The following is a 14,830-nucleotide window of genomic DNA, read 5'->3' as shown; positions in this document are numbered from 1 at the left end:
ACGACAAGATTCTTACGCTCCGAATAATATGGATACACAAATACGGACACACACAGGCACACACACACACTCACACACACGTATGCACATACACACACACACGCGTGTGCAAGGGTGTGTGTAAGTGCATGTGTGTGCGGGTGTGAGAGTATGTGTATATTTGTGAATATTTGGAAAGAAGGCGCCGCAGATAATTGGACTGTATGACAAATGGAATGAAGTAGAAAAATTCAAAGACGATAACCTAAATTGGTTTGAAGGAGCACTATATATATATATATATATATATATATACACATGCACATAAATACGAACTAACATATCACACTACCTGCATATATACACACACAAAAATATTTATATATGTATATCTATCTACACATTTATATATGCATAAATACATACACACATATATGTATAAATATATCTGTGTTTATATGTATCTATCAATCTATCTTTATAGCTACATTTCACTTCCACTCTCTCTCTCTCTCTCAATACACACACACATATATATCTATATCTGTGTGTATATATATATATATATATATATATATATATATGCATATATATATAAATATACCTAACTAATTTGATGATATTGCACTTTATTGTGTGTCATATCAAAAAGAGTTTTGCTTCCATAGTCTTCAAAGTTGCATGAAATTATGATGAAACAAAATTCAGTTTGACTTCAGCAGGACATAAACACGATAGAAAGCAACAAAAGGAAAAATATATATATAACTCGCATATACACGTGCCGCAAAAACAAAATTGAATAATGAAATAAAATGGAAGACAGTAAGATTTAAAACGTAAAACAATCGTAGAATTCCTGATATGTTGTTGCAATGAACAATGACGGTTTATTTGTTTATTCCATCTCGTTATTGATTTCATTTTGCTGTGAATAAGAACTTCGTTAAAATGAGGATTTGCACGAAAAGTCAATTATTTAACATAAGGAGCATAGAGAGAAACAAGCTAAAAAAAAAAAAAGAAAAACGTATGTTGTTATATATATAAATGGATATATACAATATATATACATATGTACGTGTCTGTATATACAGTATTTCTCCATTACGTACGTTATATATGTACAGTGCTCCTACATTATATATCCTATATACTGTTTATTTATTGCATATGTTATATAATATATACTCATATATATATTCACATGAGTGTATGTTTGTGTATTTCGATTATATATAAATGCACATAAAATTATGTTGACTATATTATTTAGTAACATTCATCCCTATGTGTATACGCATGTTTATATATATATATATATATATATATATATATATATATATATGCATGTGTCTATGTGTAAATATCTATGCGTGTGTGTGTGTGTGTGCATGTGTATGTGTGTAGATATATGTATGAGAAGCTACCTACTTGAACACACATGTAAACGAGAAAAAAACACATCTTCCAAATTGCAGGATTCTGCTACAACGAAATAGTAGAGTATATTATTTAAAAAGGGGAAAAAAGAAAAAGAAAAGGAGGAAAAACATTTATCTTTTAAGGTAATTTACAAAGACGTTCCAGAAAACATGGGCGTATCATGATGTTATTAATCCAAGTGTGTTCATTCCGCAAGTTTGGTGGATTTTATGATTTTCGATATATTTGTTAAATTGTTGTCGTTATCATCATCATCATTATCATTGTCGTCGTCGTTGTTGCTGTACTTCTTCTTCTTCTTCTTCTCCTCCCCCCTCCCCTTCCTCCTTCTCCTTCATGTTCTTTTTCTCCTTATCATTATTATAACATTTTTTGTCAAAGAATTACATAACCTGAGGCGAAAATCGAAACTGACTTCATTGCAATCCGGAAAGAAAAAAACGACATAAATACATTAAAGAAAAACAAGAGAAGAAGAAGATGCCAACATTAAATATTTAAATATATACATAGACATATATATATATATATATATATATATATATATATATATATATATATATATACATATATACTTATAAATACACACACATATATACACATATATATACATGCATACATATAAATACACACATATATATATACATGCATACACATATATATACATGCATACACATATATATGAACACATATATATACATGTATATATGCATATATATATATACACACAAACATATATATACATACATATATGTATATATATATATATACACACAAACATATATATACATACATATATGTATATATATATATATATATATATATACACACAAACATATATATACATACATATATGTATATATATATATATACACACAAACATATATATACATACATATATGTATATATATATATATATATATATATATATATATGCAAGCGAGAAGGCAAAGAAAAGAACAACAAGAATCTAACAGAAAACAACGATTACATTCGAAATGAAACAAAACTCTTCCGTTTGTTTTGTTGTTTTGAAGCTATTATACAAATGCATTGTTTCAGAGAAAATGTTATTTCTGACAAGAAAAGGGTGCCACTTTGTTCATTTTCTCTATCACTGCTTCCTGTTGAAACATTTTGATTCATTATATGCACATATATATATATTTGCATATATATATATATATATATATATATATATATATATATATATATATATATATATATATATATATATATATAAATGTATATACAATGTATATATAAATGTATATACAAGCATGAACTTACAAGCATGTACACAAGGATATACATATTTATATGCGTGTGCGTATGTATGGATTTATGTGTGTGTGTGTAGATACGTATACGTTTGTATAGATATAAATGTATACATATATACACAGGTACATATATATATATATATATATATATATATATATATATATATATATATATATGTGTGTCTGTGTGGATGTATGCATATATCTACATCCATCAAGCTATATATCAACATAGTCAAACATGTACCCACACGCATATGAGCAGCTCTTTCAGCATTTTCTTTCTGGTGTTGTTATTTTTTTAGTGTTATGTTAAATATATTTTTGTTACTGAATAAATAACGTTATAAAATAACAAATTGTTGAAGAATAGAGTTCATTAATATTAAATCGGTTGAAGTTTTGTATTAAACAACAATAAGAAGTCTGCCATTAAGAACCACTATTATACTACCAAGTATGTTTTTATGAGACGCTTCTGTTTTTTTTCTTGTTTGTTTTTGAATTTTAATTTATGCCTTTCGCTTTAAAAAGACTAATGTTCCTCTGCCTGATAGCAATGCAGGAATATATATCAAATGAGTAGTATTTATTCCTAATCATCCTATAAATGTTACTCAAACATGTATTAATAAAATTCTAGAGTTCCACATTGAAGACGTTTTTGTTGTTTTAACCCCGTCGAACTGAGATCAACGAGATCTACGTTCAAACCTATAGAACACATAATTAACCCGTGTTCTAAATTTAATTTTAGCGCTATATACTTATTTCAACACACACACACACACACACACACACACACAAACACACAAACACACACACACACACACACACACACACACACACACACACATCTATATTTTTAAATGTGCACTTCATTTTTAAAACTGTACAACGCTTCATTTAAAGGAGTAGTAATAGAAGTAGGAATAAAGTAGAAAATGCAGTAACGGCGCATTCCTGCATCTGAGAGTGTAAATTCTACCTCAATCTCTTTTAGTCGCATTATATGACTCGCATTGAAAACGATGGATCTACCTTTGGCATGCCGGTCCCCAAACAACACAACAGCAAAATGAAGTGTTTTTCTGAAGAACTTAACACACCACCTGGTCTAGGAATCGAACTCACTATCTGACGATCGCGAGTGCAACACCCTAGTCACTACGTCACGCACCTACTCTTTAAGTACGGTTTGTTGTTATTTCTATCCTCACCATCATCAAATAGCATGTCTAGTTGTAAATATTTTATTGAAATCCTACTAGCTCTTCCCAACTCTAGATGTTGTTGTGTTGGATGAGATGGTCATGGTTGGATTTTCAGTGGACAGTCTATCACATGTAAATGTTAACGAGGTCTAATACACTGGAACATCTCTACTGTTATCTCCTGCCAACTATACAAATAAAGACATTCCTATTTCAAAACTTTTTAGTTAACTTCAGAAATTAATTCCTAATCTTTTAGAAATAATCCTCACTTTTCACAAATAATTGACGCTAATTTTTTTAAAAAGTGCATCAGTGCGGGAATTTCAATTGGTAAACCAGATTTTAACTTAATTATCCAAATTTATGTCAGTGAACCATGCCAATTATTTTCCTTAACTCATTTTTAATTGTCACATATAAAATCTAGTTTTATCTGAGACTTGATGAATTAAAATATAAAAAAAAATCAATTCTCTTGTTCTAATATATACGTAAACGCACCCCGGCAATGCAGAGGCACTCCAGATACAGAGCTCGCTTCGAATTAATTTTATAGCAACGTGGTTATTATATTTCTGCTCAGTGAAAATAGTAATCGTGTCTAATATATGGATATGGCCAGACATTTGAGGAATGAACCTATTTGATAAATTTTAACTCGTTACTTGATTAGTATTCCTTGTCTGCAACCTTGGAAGGATGAAAGACAAACTTTACCTCAGTACGATTCGAACGCAGAACGTAAGAAGTCGTTATAACTATTAAAACGTATTTTATTAGACGCACCCCAAAATTTCAGAGGGAAAAATCAGTCGATTATATCAATCAAAGAACTTGACCAAGATGTAGTTTATCGTTCATTAAAGAATCAAAAGGATAATTACACTTTGCTGGTATTTGAACTCCAGAAGTAAAGATAAGGGAGAAATATTGGAAGAAATATCGAGACCGAAAAATATTCTACCGAGAAGCAAGTGGTTTGTTTCTTAATCCTTCTTAGTCACTGTTAAAAGTCGATAAATGTGACATATGATGAAATAGTCCAATCGTGACCACCCTCCCTGAACTAGTTTTCAATTTTTGGAAATATGGATTTCACGATATTGTTATTCTTGGTATAGTGATAATCAATGAAATCAATAACGTGATTCAAATGACTTGGATTTAGTCATGAATTGAATATGTCATGATATATCGCCGTATTTAATTGTCTAATACATTTATGATTTCACTGGTTTCAGGAATTAGTGTTCAATTCTATGGCACGAATAATCTCGTCATTATTTCGAACATACTTCAACCTCTTAAAATAGATGAAAGGCAAAAGGGATCGGGAAAGAACTTGAATTCAAAACGTAAATAGTCGTAAACTAAAACTATAAAATAATTTGGTTGATATAAGACAAATGTTGTCCATCCTTAAATGAAATTCATTTTTCACTGTTGAACAAATTATAGGCGGAGACGTTGGCGTTAAAACATTAAAACGCAAAACACGGAGCTGAAGAGTCGCCGTTTCTCAGATCAATTAGTTTTTTTATAAAATTATAATTCTTTGAAATATTACCACCACCCTAAGAGAAGCTTTTCTGTAATATGTCCACGTACACTGCATTTTGAAAGGTATGGTCCGTAATCGTCAAATATATGAATGTATGTCATTATTAACTTTTATTTTAAGATTTCTTGCCAATAGAGAAAGAGCCGGTTTCTAACCTAGATTCAAGGCTCCTTTATTGGAATTTCAATATCAACAACAGAGTATTTTTGTATTTATATATGTCTGTATGGGTAATCTTCAAGTTTAGGGGGATAAAAAAAAAAAATATTCAAGGGAAATAACTGAACGACTTAACAGTATTATCCGTTTTCTTCTAGCTGTTAATAAATAAATCACACCCTAACCCTAACGTCAATCAAATCACGTGTGTGATTTATTTATAAACAGAGATGTACGGAGAATACTGGTAAGACGTTCAGTTACTTCCCTTGAATATTTTTATTTATTTTTTTATCCCCCTAAACTTGAAGATTACCGTCTGTATGTATGCATACGTGCAGATGTGTATGTTTTGTTTTATGTATGTCTTCTCATGCATATACTTGTCTATCTAGACTTGCTCGTGTATATATTTAAATGATAAATTTCTGGAAAGTTTTACAGATTTTTACAGTTCCAGTTATGGTTTGAATATGTAGTCAAATTACACGGGAACAGAAATTTGCTTCCTGAAAGCTGAGCGAGTCGTTCCTATTAAACGAAACTTATTGCATTTCGATTAGCAACTTAAATAAGCGATCGACAACAACTGGAGTCAGATCGCTAAAATAGCTGAGTAGAATCGATAAGGTTTAGCGAAGAAATAGAGATATGAAAATAAGCAGTTGAGGAAGGAACAGTTAACAGATCAAAAGAAGTTAAGAAAATTTCGAAAGAGGAAAATCGGAAGGTGAATGAGGCGCTGGGACACCTCTCGCAGCCAACACCCAATAGTTGTGTGTGGCGCTCGCGTATTTCTCGTGAAACACACACACTTGCAATATGTGATGTGGTGCATGCCTTTTTAACGGAAGAAGTAAAAGGCTGTTCGATAGGCCTCGATGACAGAATCAAAACTAGCCGACGATACGCTTGTTAAGCCCTTTATGGATGGGAAACCCAGGGTGAACCCATAAAACGGCTTTCACCAGTAATTAATACAGACTGCTCTACTTCTTAAAGTGTGCTTCTTCTACGGAGTCATGTTTTTCTAAAAACGATATATATATATATATATACACACACACACATACATATATATATATATATATATATATATATATATACATATATGTGTGTGTGTATGTATATATACGTATACACACACACACACACACACACACATATATATATATATATATATATACACACATACATATATACACATACATATAAGAATATATCTATATCTATATATATATATATATATGTGCTCAAGAACAATGGAAAAACTAAATAATGAACATAGAGAGAATGAGTTAATTCATAATTATTACACGTTAATGATCTCTCATTGATTGGTTGCATATTAATTTCTCATAAATAAAACCGAATGAATTACAAATTTTCAGTAATGAGGCAAAAAAAAAAGCTTGTGCCTTGTTCATTATTTCATTACGTCACACTTAGTTAACATCTATTTATGTCCATATAATTTGCATAAAATAACTTATTGCCGTCTACCGCCACAACCACACAAGGGAAACATGCGAATGCTGGTCGTTCTTTTTAATTACTGTGTGATATTACGCGCGTACAACCGCCCCCCCCCCACACACCGTGGCATACAGACACATACACCCCCCTCTACTGTGATGAAGAATGATGCAATATAACCTCATACTGAAATAATGTCTGTTAGCAATACTCTATATCTTGGTGCCATTCACTAGTTAAATTCATGAATTTTTCATGCTAATTTGGAAAGAACTGTTCTGAATTATAGAAATATAGATATTCAGCGTTCAACGTTAATTTTATAAAGAAACAACTATATCAGCTAAAGTGACAAGGAATTCATCCTTATTGAGCTGTTCTGCTCTCTACGTGACAACGTACACAATAAGCAAATACATAAATCAGAATGAACAATGCCGGTACAATAGTTGAAGATCTAATGAGAATAAGATGGAAATAAGGTCACGAGTACGTTGCCGCTCCTAATTTCCCGAGTATTTGGTTCGGTTTCCTTTCTGTTTTTGAACTTATTTCCTGTCACATGCGTGAATAACGCTTTCAGGAAGTATATGACCAACACTTTACATTGATTAATCATAGCATGAAGCTGGGTATCTGTGTCCTCAATTCCTGGCTAATCTTTTCACGAAATGAACCTTTGACACAGTTTTCATGTATAATGGATTCACTTCTCAATGAACCTCATGTTTTCTTTGTTGCATTGAAATTCCGTTTGCCACAGTTTGTACCAAAGTTTGTATCTAGATGATATTTCAGCAGAAGGTCAATGGCAGTGTTATAGTGGATAAGAATATATGAAATAAAGGTTGTTTAGTTTAATAAAATACGAAGAATATCTCTGATCGCTTTATTTCTCTTCCTTACTCAATGCAATTATATATAGAACCGACAATCTATCAATGAACGGACTCTTTACGGTATCAGTTTTCTTGGAGAACGTGTTTAAATCTTTCCTTCTTTGAAGGAGGAGCGTTTGGAAAGGTCTGCAGTTACCATTCTCATGTCTCAACGTAGCCGATTCCAAGAAAGAACACCCATATCAAACGAAACAAAGTCCTGCAACAGTATTCTATCAAACGACTCGCTACAAACATACTATCCTCCTCTCCTGTGGTATGCCTCTTCCTACACAAGTAATTCTCAGACCTATGCACAGTAATTCTAATTAACACTTCACATAGCTCCTCAAACCCCAGGAAAAACACCATGTCAAAGTCTAAATAAAGACAAAAGGAAATATGGTGTAGCAGAGTCTGATGAAGGATAGCAGATCGAAACTTCAAATTTATTGTCACCACTCTTCTTCTATAAGTTCAATAAACATACATCTGAAAAGAGGTTTTGAGTAATCCTTCAGCTTAATGTTAGAAATTTGTTTTATATATCACTTGACATAACAATAAACAATAATATATATACAGGTGTACATAATATATATGTGTGTATATACATTTATATATATGTATATATGTACACACATAAATCTACATACATATAAATACATACACACACACACACGTATGTATGTATATACAAATACGATATTTGGCTACGGATTTTTGCAAACGTATTATTTTGTTCTCTTTGCAATCTAGAATCGTCTGGAAGGAGATATTAAAAAGCTATATTGATAGATTTTGGGAGAGTTGAGTGCACGATGATATTACCACTTGCATATGATATATACATTCATACATACATATATATGTGTATATATATATATATATATATATATACACACATACGCACACACAAATAGACACACACACACGCCCACACATATATAAAAGCAAAGGTTAGAACCAAGTATCAAGGTGTAGGAAGATTATAAGCTTCGAGCAGTCCATAGAAGATATAAAAAACAAATTTAAGGAACAGCAGTGGTTTATTGACTAAGACGGTTGTAAGTTTTTCCCGCATTGAAGTTCGATAAGCTGAAAGAACTGTTTTCCAGCAGGTGTTGCTGTGCATGCAAATAGAAATCCAAAATTACGGAATGGATTAGATAAAAAAATCCAAGTTACATAGGAGACCCTCGGAAGTTGTAATTATCCAAACGTGAGGCAGTCCGCTAGCTACTCGTAGAGCCAAAGATACTTTAATCAAAAGAAGTTAATATTGTCGTCAAGGGGATCCCATGTTGACTCGGAGGAGATTCGATTGAAAAGGCGTGGAAAGCAAAGTATATTAGTGAAGGGCTGGGGTAAATGAAAAAGATCATGAAAAGGGGTGGGAGAGAGATAACGAGTAGAGGAAAATATGGTATTCTTGAAGCTAGCTAGGGGAATGTCTTTGTGAATTTGGGCTGAGGTCGTTTACTGGTCTACTGTAGAATAAATAAGTAGATACATTTAAACAGGGTCAAAGAGAAAGATATAGGAGTGGTGTCAGATTAAGAAAACTGTAAGGGGTGAGGAACGAGTGGGAGGAGGAAGATAATATTTCGATCAGTAGAGAGAGAGACATAGTAATTCTAGATAAGTTGCTGAACACAGTTTCTCTTCTCTATCCCAAATTACTACGTCAACTATATTATGCTTACGTAACATTGAGGTTTTCAGTGGGACATTCCACCAGTATTCCTTATTTATGAGTGGCTATGGCTTCTATCATACTGTAGGTTCTTATTTGTATGTATGCATGTATGTATGTATGCATGCATGCGTGCGTGCGTGCGTGTGCGTGTGTGTGTATATATATATATGAATTTTTTTATGTAAATAAGGATAAGAACGTTATTTAAAATACCGATCATATCAAGTGGCGAGCATGAGAATCAAACCCATATAGGTATTAATTATTATTAAAATTATATAATTAAGGGTATCTAAGAGATACCACCATGCTAGAGATAGCAGTCAAGATTTGACTCTAAAACCACTTCATGTATTGATATAGCACAAGATGAAAAGACAAATAGACAAATAAACAAGCAAAAAATTATTGGATAATCTCAGATCCGGATTTCTGGCTCTGTATAAAATATACTCCGCCTCATCTTTAAAACATACACAAAGAGTACATAATTGCAAATATGTCTCAGAGAAATCCAAAAGATTGTGCTGACAAGTACTGCCCACATCCTTAGAAAAAAAAATCTATCAATTTAAATGTGTTGTATCACATGAAGATATTTCGCTACTGTCCCTGCCACTTGCCCTCCCCAAGATTTCAGTCATACTGTAATATCTTTTATTCTTCACTCGCTCTAGGACACTGGGTGTCTCAGTAAGTGATTATAACAAACATGCAGATTGAAAGTAAATAAGAATAATAATAATGCTTTCTAATTGATGTATCAATATCAACAGATGACAACAGTTCTCCAGAAGAAATGGAAGAAACTTTTAAAATATAAAGACTTGGAAATAGAGGTAACTCGAAAGTGGAGTTTAAAAGCAGAAACAATTCCTATTATAGTAGGCGCATTAGGTATAATAAAAAAAATATTCAGACAAATACATAACAAAAAACAAACGGGACTAACAAATATATATAACATGCAGAAAATAGTACTACTGGGCACCGCACACATCCTACGTAAAACATTTTCAATACAGTAACAATAAAAGCACCACAACAAACTACAATAGATACTCAAGGCACACAGAGCTGCGCTCCGTAGTGAAGTGAAAGCACGTTATAAAAATAAGACTACTGAATAATAATAATAATAATAATAATAGTGGTATGAGCACAAACTGCAGAAAGTGGCAGATTCGGAGACTAGCAAACTCCTGTTAGATTTCTCAATCCAAACAGATCAGGTGCAACATCTACTCTAAGGGACCTCAGGTCATTTAAAAAGTGACCTTGTTTCCAAAGCGACCCGAGGCCACTGACATTTATACAACCTATTCTGAGCATCACCATTGTAAAATAAATTTAGGCTGGAGAATAGCTCTACTTACCATTGCTGTTTGGCAGGGGTGTCCTCTTGGTTTTCGCTGTAGGCGTATCCACGTGGTTTTTGAACAGTCTTTGCGAAAATGATTTTTTCAAAAGACCCAACAGCATTTGGGGAGTTGATTTTTAATGTGTTGTACGTGTTGTGCTTTAGTTTTAAAATTTTGTATGCGTGGTGGTGGTGCACTGTGTGTGGGGAAGAAAAACTCTTCCATTGTGGTGTTTGCTTGTTGTCGGAGTCGATAGCTGTGAGGTTGGTGGTGTTTGTGCTGTGTCGGTGTTTGTGGTGGTAGTGTTGTTGTTGTTGTTTGCTGTGTCTGCGTGTTGCTGCTATTTCCTCCTGTTTGTGCCCCTCTCTCTTTTTCTACTGTCTTTCTTTTTCTTTCTTTTTTTTGTGGGGGAACAGTTTGCCACTCTCCCTTCTCGGCCTCAGTACTCAAACACTCCGAGTTGTTTTGTTCGGGAAGGGGGATATTCTCTGGCTGTTGCTGGTGGTGGTACTCCGTCCAGTTTTGTTTGTGTTGGTGGTGCCTTGGCGTAGGCTGGAGGCGGCGTGGCTGTTGGTGGTGATGAGGCTAGTTTCTGCTGCTGCTGTGGTTGCTGCTGCTGCCGTTGCACTGGAGCTGCCCCCGCTGCTGCTGTCGCTTGCAGCTTCCCTCTCATCTCTTTGTGTTTGGTGCAGTCGACCTTGAGGTGCTGGTCACTCCTACAAAAGTAACACTTCGGCCGTCTGCCCTCCACAGCCACATGCAGTCTCATGCCGTCTGGTAAATCTATGGCACCAGGGATATAATTTAGGGCCCCTTGTTCAATTTGAACAAGAGGATTCTATCCCTGACCCGTCCAATTTTGTTAGTTCAACTTTATGCACCTTCAGTATATTGGCGTTGTCCTCTATATCATAGAGGACAGCCGCCACCAGCCAGAATATATTTATTTCAGGGGACACCTCCGTAATTTCAATTTTTCTAACACACCGACCAAGATATGTCGGCCCGAGTGTCAGGTCCTCCGATATTAATGGCGTTGTCCAATGTTTTCCTGCTTCCTCCTCCGTTGCGAAGCGCATTTCCAGTGTCAAATCATTTTCCCCGTGTCACATAAATTTTGTTCTTCCAGATCGGTTTCAGTATCAATTCCAGCTGTTTTTGTATTGCTCTTTCCAAAGCCTTTATTTTCATCTTGTTTATACATTTGTATGCAATTGTTTTACGGTTTGTGTCCTTTATGATTTCTTTTTGGGGTATTTAGTGAGACATTATTGCCTTGTTTCACTAACAGCTCCTTTGAATTTTTAAAAAATCCTCTAATGTGAGGTTTAGTTTTTCTCGCGTTTGTGTCGCCGCGGAAGCGAAACCGTGTCCGCTTGCTTTGTTATTTTCGCTCGTGCTGGTATTTTTGTTTTTTATTTTGCTCGTCGTTACTTTACTTCTTCATGTCGGTGGTGGCGATGACGGCGTCTACTTGACTTTTCTTTCTTTCTTTTTCTGTATCAAGCGTGGTGCAGGTGTTCTTCGTGAATTTCGTTCTGCTACTTGAGCTGTCTAGAGGAGGGAAATCATGGCTGTATTGGCTGTGAGAACAGCCACTACTACTACTCGCGACAGAGGAAGCCATCTTGTTTTTTTTTCGTTAGACGAAGAAACAAAAAATATTTCTAATGAACAAAAAATCCAAAATTCGCTACTTAAAGGGGGAAAATTCAACAAAAGAAACCCTTCTGCACACCGAAAGGGGTTTACAAAACAAAACAGTCAAATAAAAAAATCAATAAACTTGAAAAAATAAAAAATAAAAGCACAAGAAAATCCAAACTCACGGAACGCTGAATACACATCTTAACTCGCCGTCAACAACAGCAATAATGGTAAGAAGAAGAAGAAGAAGAAAAACAAGAAATAATTAAAGTAACAGGCAGTAGCTTTCTTGGTTTCGAACTTAACTGAAATTGGAAGTGTCATCAATATACATTGTTTAGTATTGGTATAAAAAAAGGCCTACAACAAATATTCTGCTTAATACCACAGATTTCCTTGTCAGTTGTTTCACCTTACCCATTTGAGCATGTCCCTTAGTGGCTCCCGATATGTGCATTTCTGATCACGAGCAGAAGTAGACATGTGCTGAAAGGAATTCTTTGGGGTTTGGATAATTCACCTTTGAAAACATGGGTGTTTCGTTCAACATCCTTAAACAACCCTCATTCAGGGAACTTTTGAGTGGGATGGGCTACTCGACCTGAAGAAAATTCTAACTGGGCCCGCGCCGTTCATCTTGATATGAGATCACCATGTCTCGCACATATGGTTGTAATGCATGTACCTGGTGTACCCTTATCAGACGGGTAGTCAGGATGGGTATAATGGGCTTTGTATATTTTACCCTAGCGTCACTTTGATAGCGTGCACTTCTCTCTCATTCAATATTAATAATAGTAATGAAATGTACCTATTCTTTGGGACTTCCCAGTATGTACAGACCGGACCATCAAAGCAAATAAACTAGATATTGTTGTGAAAGACCACTTTCACTTTTTCAGTTTTTTAGTTTTTCCTTTTTCTCTCTGCCTTTTTTCTCCTTTTTCTCTTTTACATGACTTTGTAAATGAACAGTTTGTGTGTTTATTTTAAAGGCCTATCAATGTATTCAGTGCGTTTCTCTGCCCTAGGTGTCAGGAAGACACTCATCAAGAAATGGAGACAGAATTGAAAGAAGATGCTAATAGTAATAATAATGATAATAATAATAATAATTATTATTATTATTATAATAAAGGTGCTTTAATCCTAGATATAATATTTTTCTAACCTAAACGGATATATTCGCAATATAAAAATTATTTATAATCAAACTATTTTGAGTTTAATATTAATTTGAAACTATATTGAAAATTTACCTTGAATTTATGAACCAAACAGTTTGAAATGGTAACACGCAGCTGCAATGATTATTTAAGCAATTTGTTCAGAACATTTGATGTAATTAGTAGCCGTGTAGCTGTTATTATTTGATGTCATCTATAATAAATGAACAGTAGGCCAATGTATTTCAATGGGAAGTAAAACTCATGCAATTTCACATTATTTGCTCTTTTCAATTTTTACTTTCCTTTTATGAACTGCCATGGTAAATTACTGTACCTCACTATTTCATTTCATTGTGACTACATTTCTTTTTTCAAGATTCTCTGTTTATAATACATTATGAATCAATGTAATTAAGAGTGCGGCAGAGAATATTTCATTTAATTCGTTTATAAATTTTACTGATTAGTTCACAATATCAGTGGTATAAATTTTTCATATTAAATAGAAAATTAAAGGATTGTGGTCTGAAATTTTTAAGTAACTCAAAAGGCAATAATTAGATTAACTCGAATTGAAGGGTAGCATCATGATGTCCGGAAATGTAAACTGGTTCTGGGCTATCTCTGGACACGAACCAAACTGAATTTCATACAGGATCACTCCAAATCCGAGAAATGCCATCCTTTCTCTCACAATCCACTCTTTACAATTTGAAAATAGCAGGATCATACTATGATATAATCCTAAACACAGTTATGCATGAAAACCAATAAGACATATATAGAAGATAAGAGAGATTCTTTTGCCTAAGAAAGGAATGTATGATTTGCCTCCCAGGAGAATATGGGTAATGATGTCCAGTTATATAGAAACATACACACACACACACACACATATATATATATATATATATATATATATAAAGAGAGAGAGGGGGGGGGGAATAATCTTATA

The 14,830-nt window shown here is 33.7% G+C and overlaps 1 long non-coding RNA gene across 1 annotated transcript in view; it reads right to left on the bottom strand.

Moving 5' to 3' along the window:
• LOC149132936 (uncharacterized) overlaps positions 1 to 13,942 on the bottom strand; it is a 28,745-nt gene extending 14,803 nt beyond the window's left edge. The window contains exon 1 of the long non-coding RNA XR_016244082.1: positions 11,075 to 13,942. This is a non-coding gene — a long non-coding RNA (uncharacterized LOC149132936). The remainder of the gene's footprint in view (positions 1 to 11,074) is intronic.
• Between the last annotated feature and the right edge of the window lie 888 nt (positions 13,943 to 14,830).

This window comes from Octopus bimaculoides, chromosome 13 (assembly GCF_046866305.1).
Source record: "Octopus bimaculoides isolate indiv1 chromosome 13, ASM4686630v1, whole genome shotgun sequence".
NCBI lineage: Eukaryota > Metazoa > Mollusca > Cephalopoda > Octopoda > Octopodidae > Octopus > Octopus bimaculoides.
The sequence above is the reverse complement of the archived record's forward strand: the minus strand, read 5'-3'. Positions and strand labels throughout refer to the sequence as shown.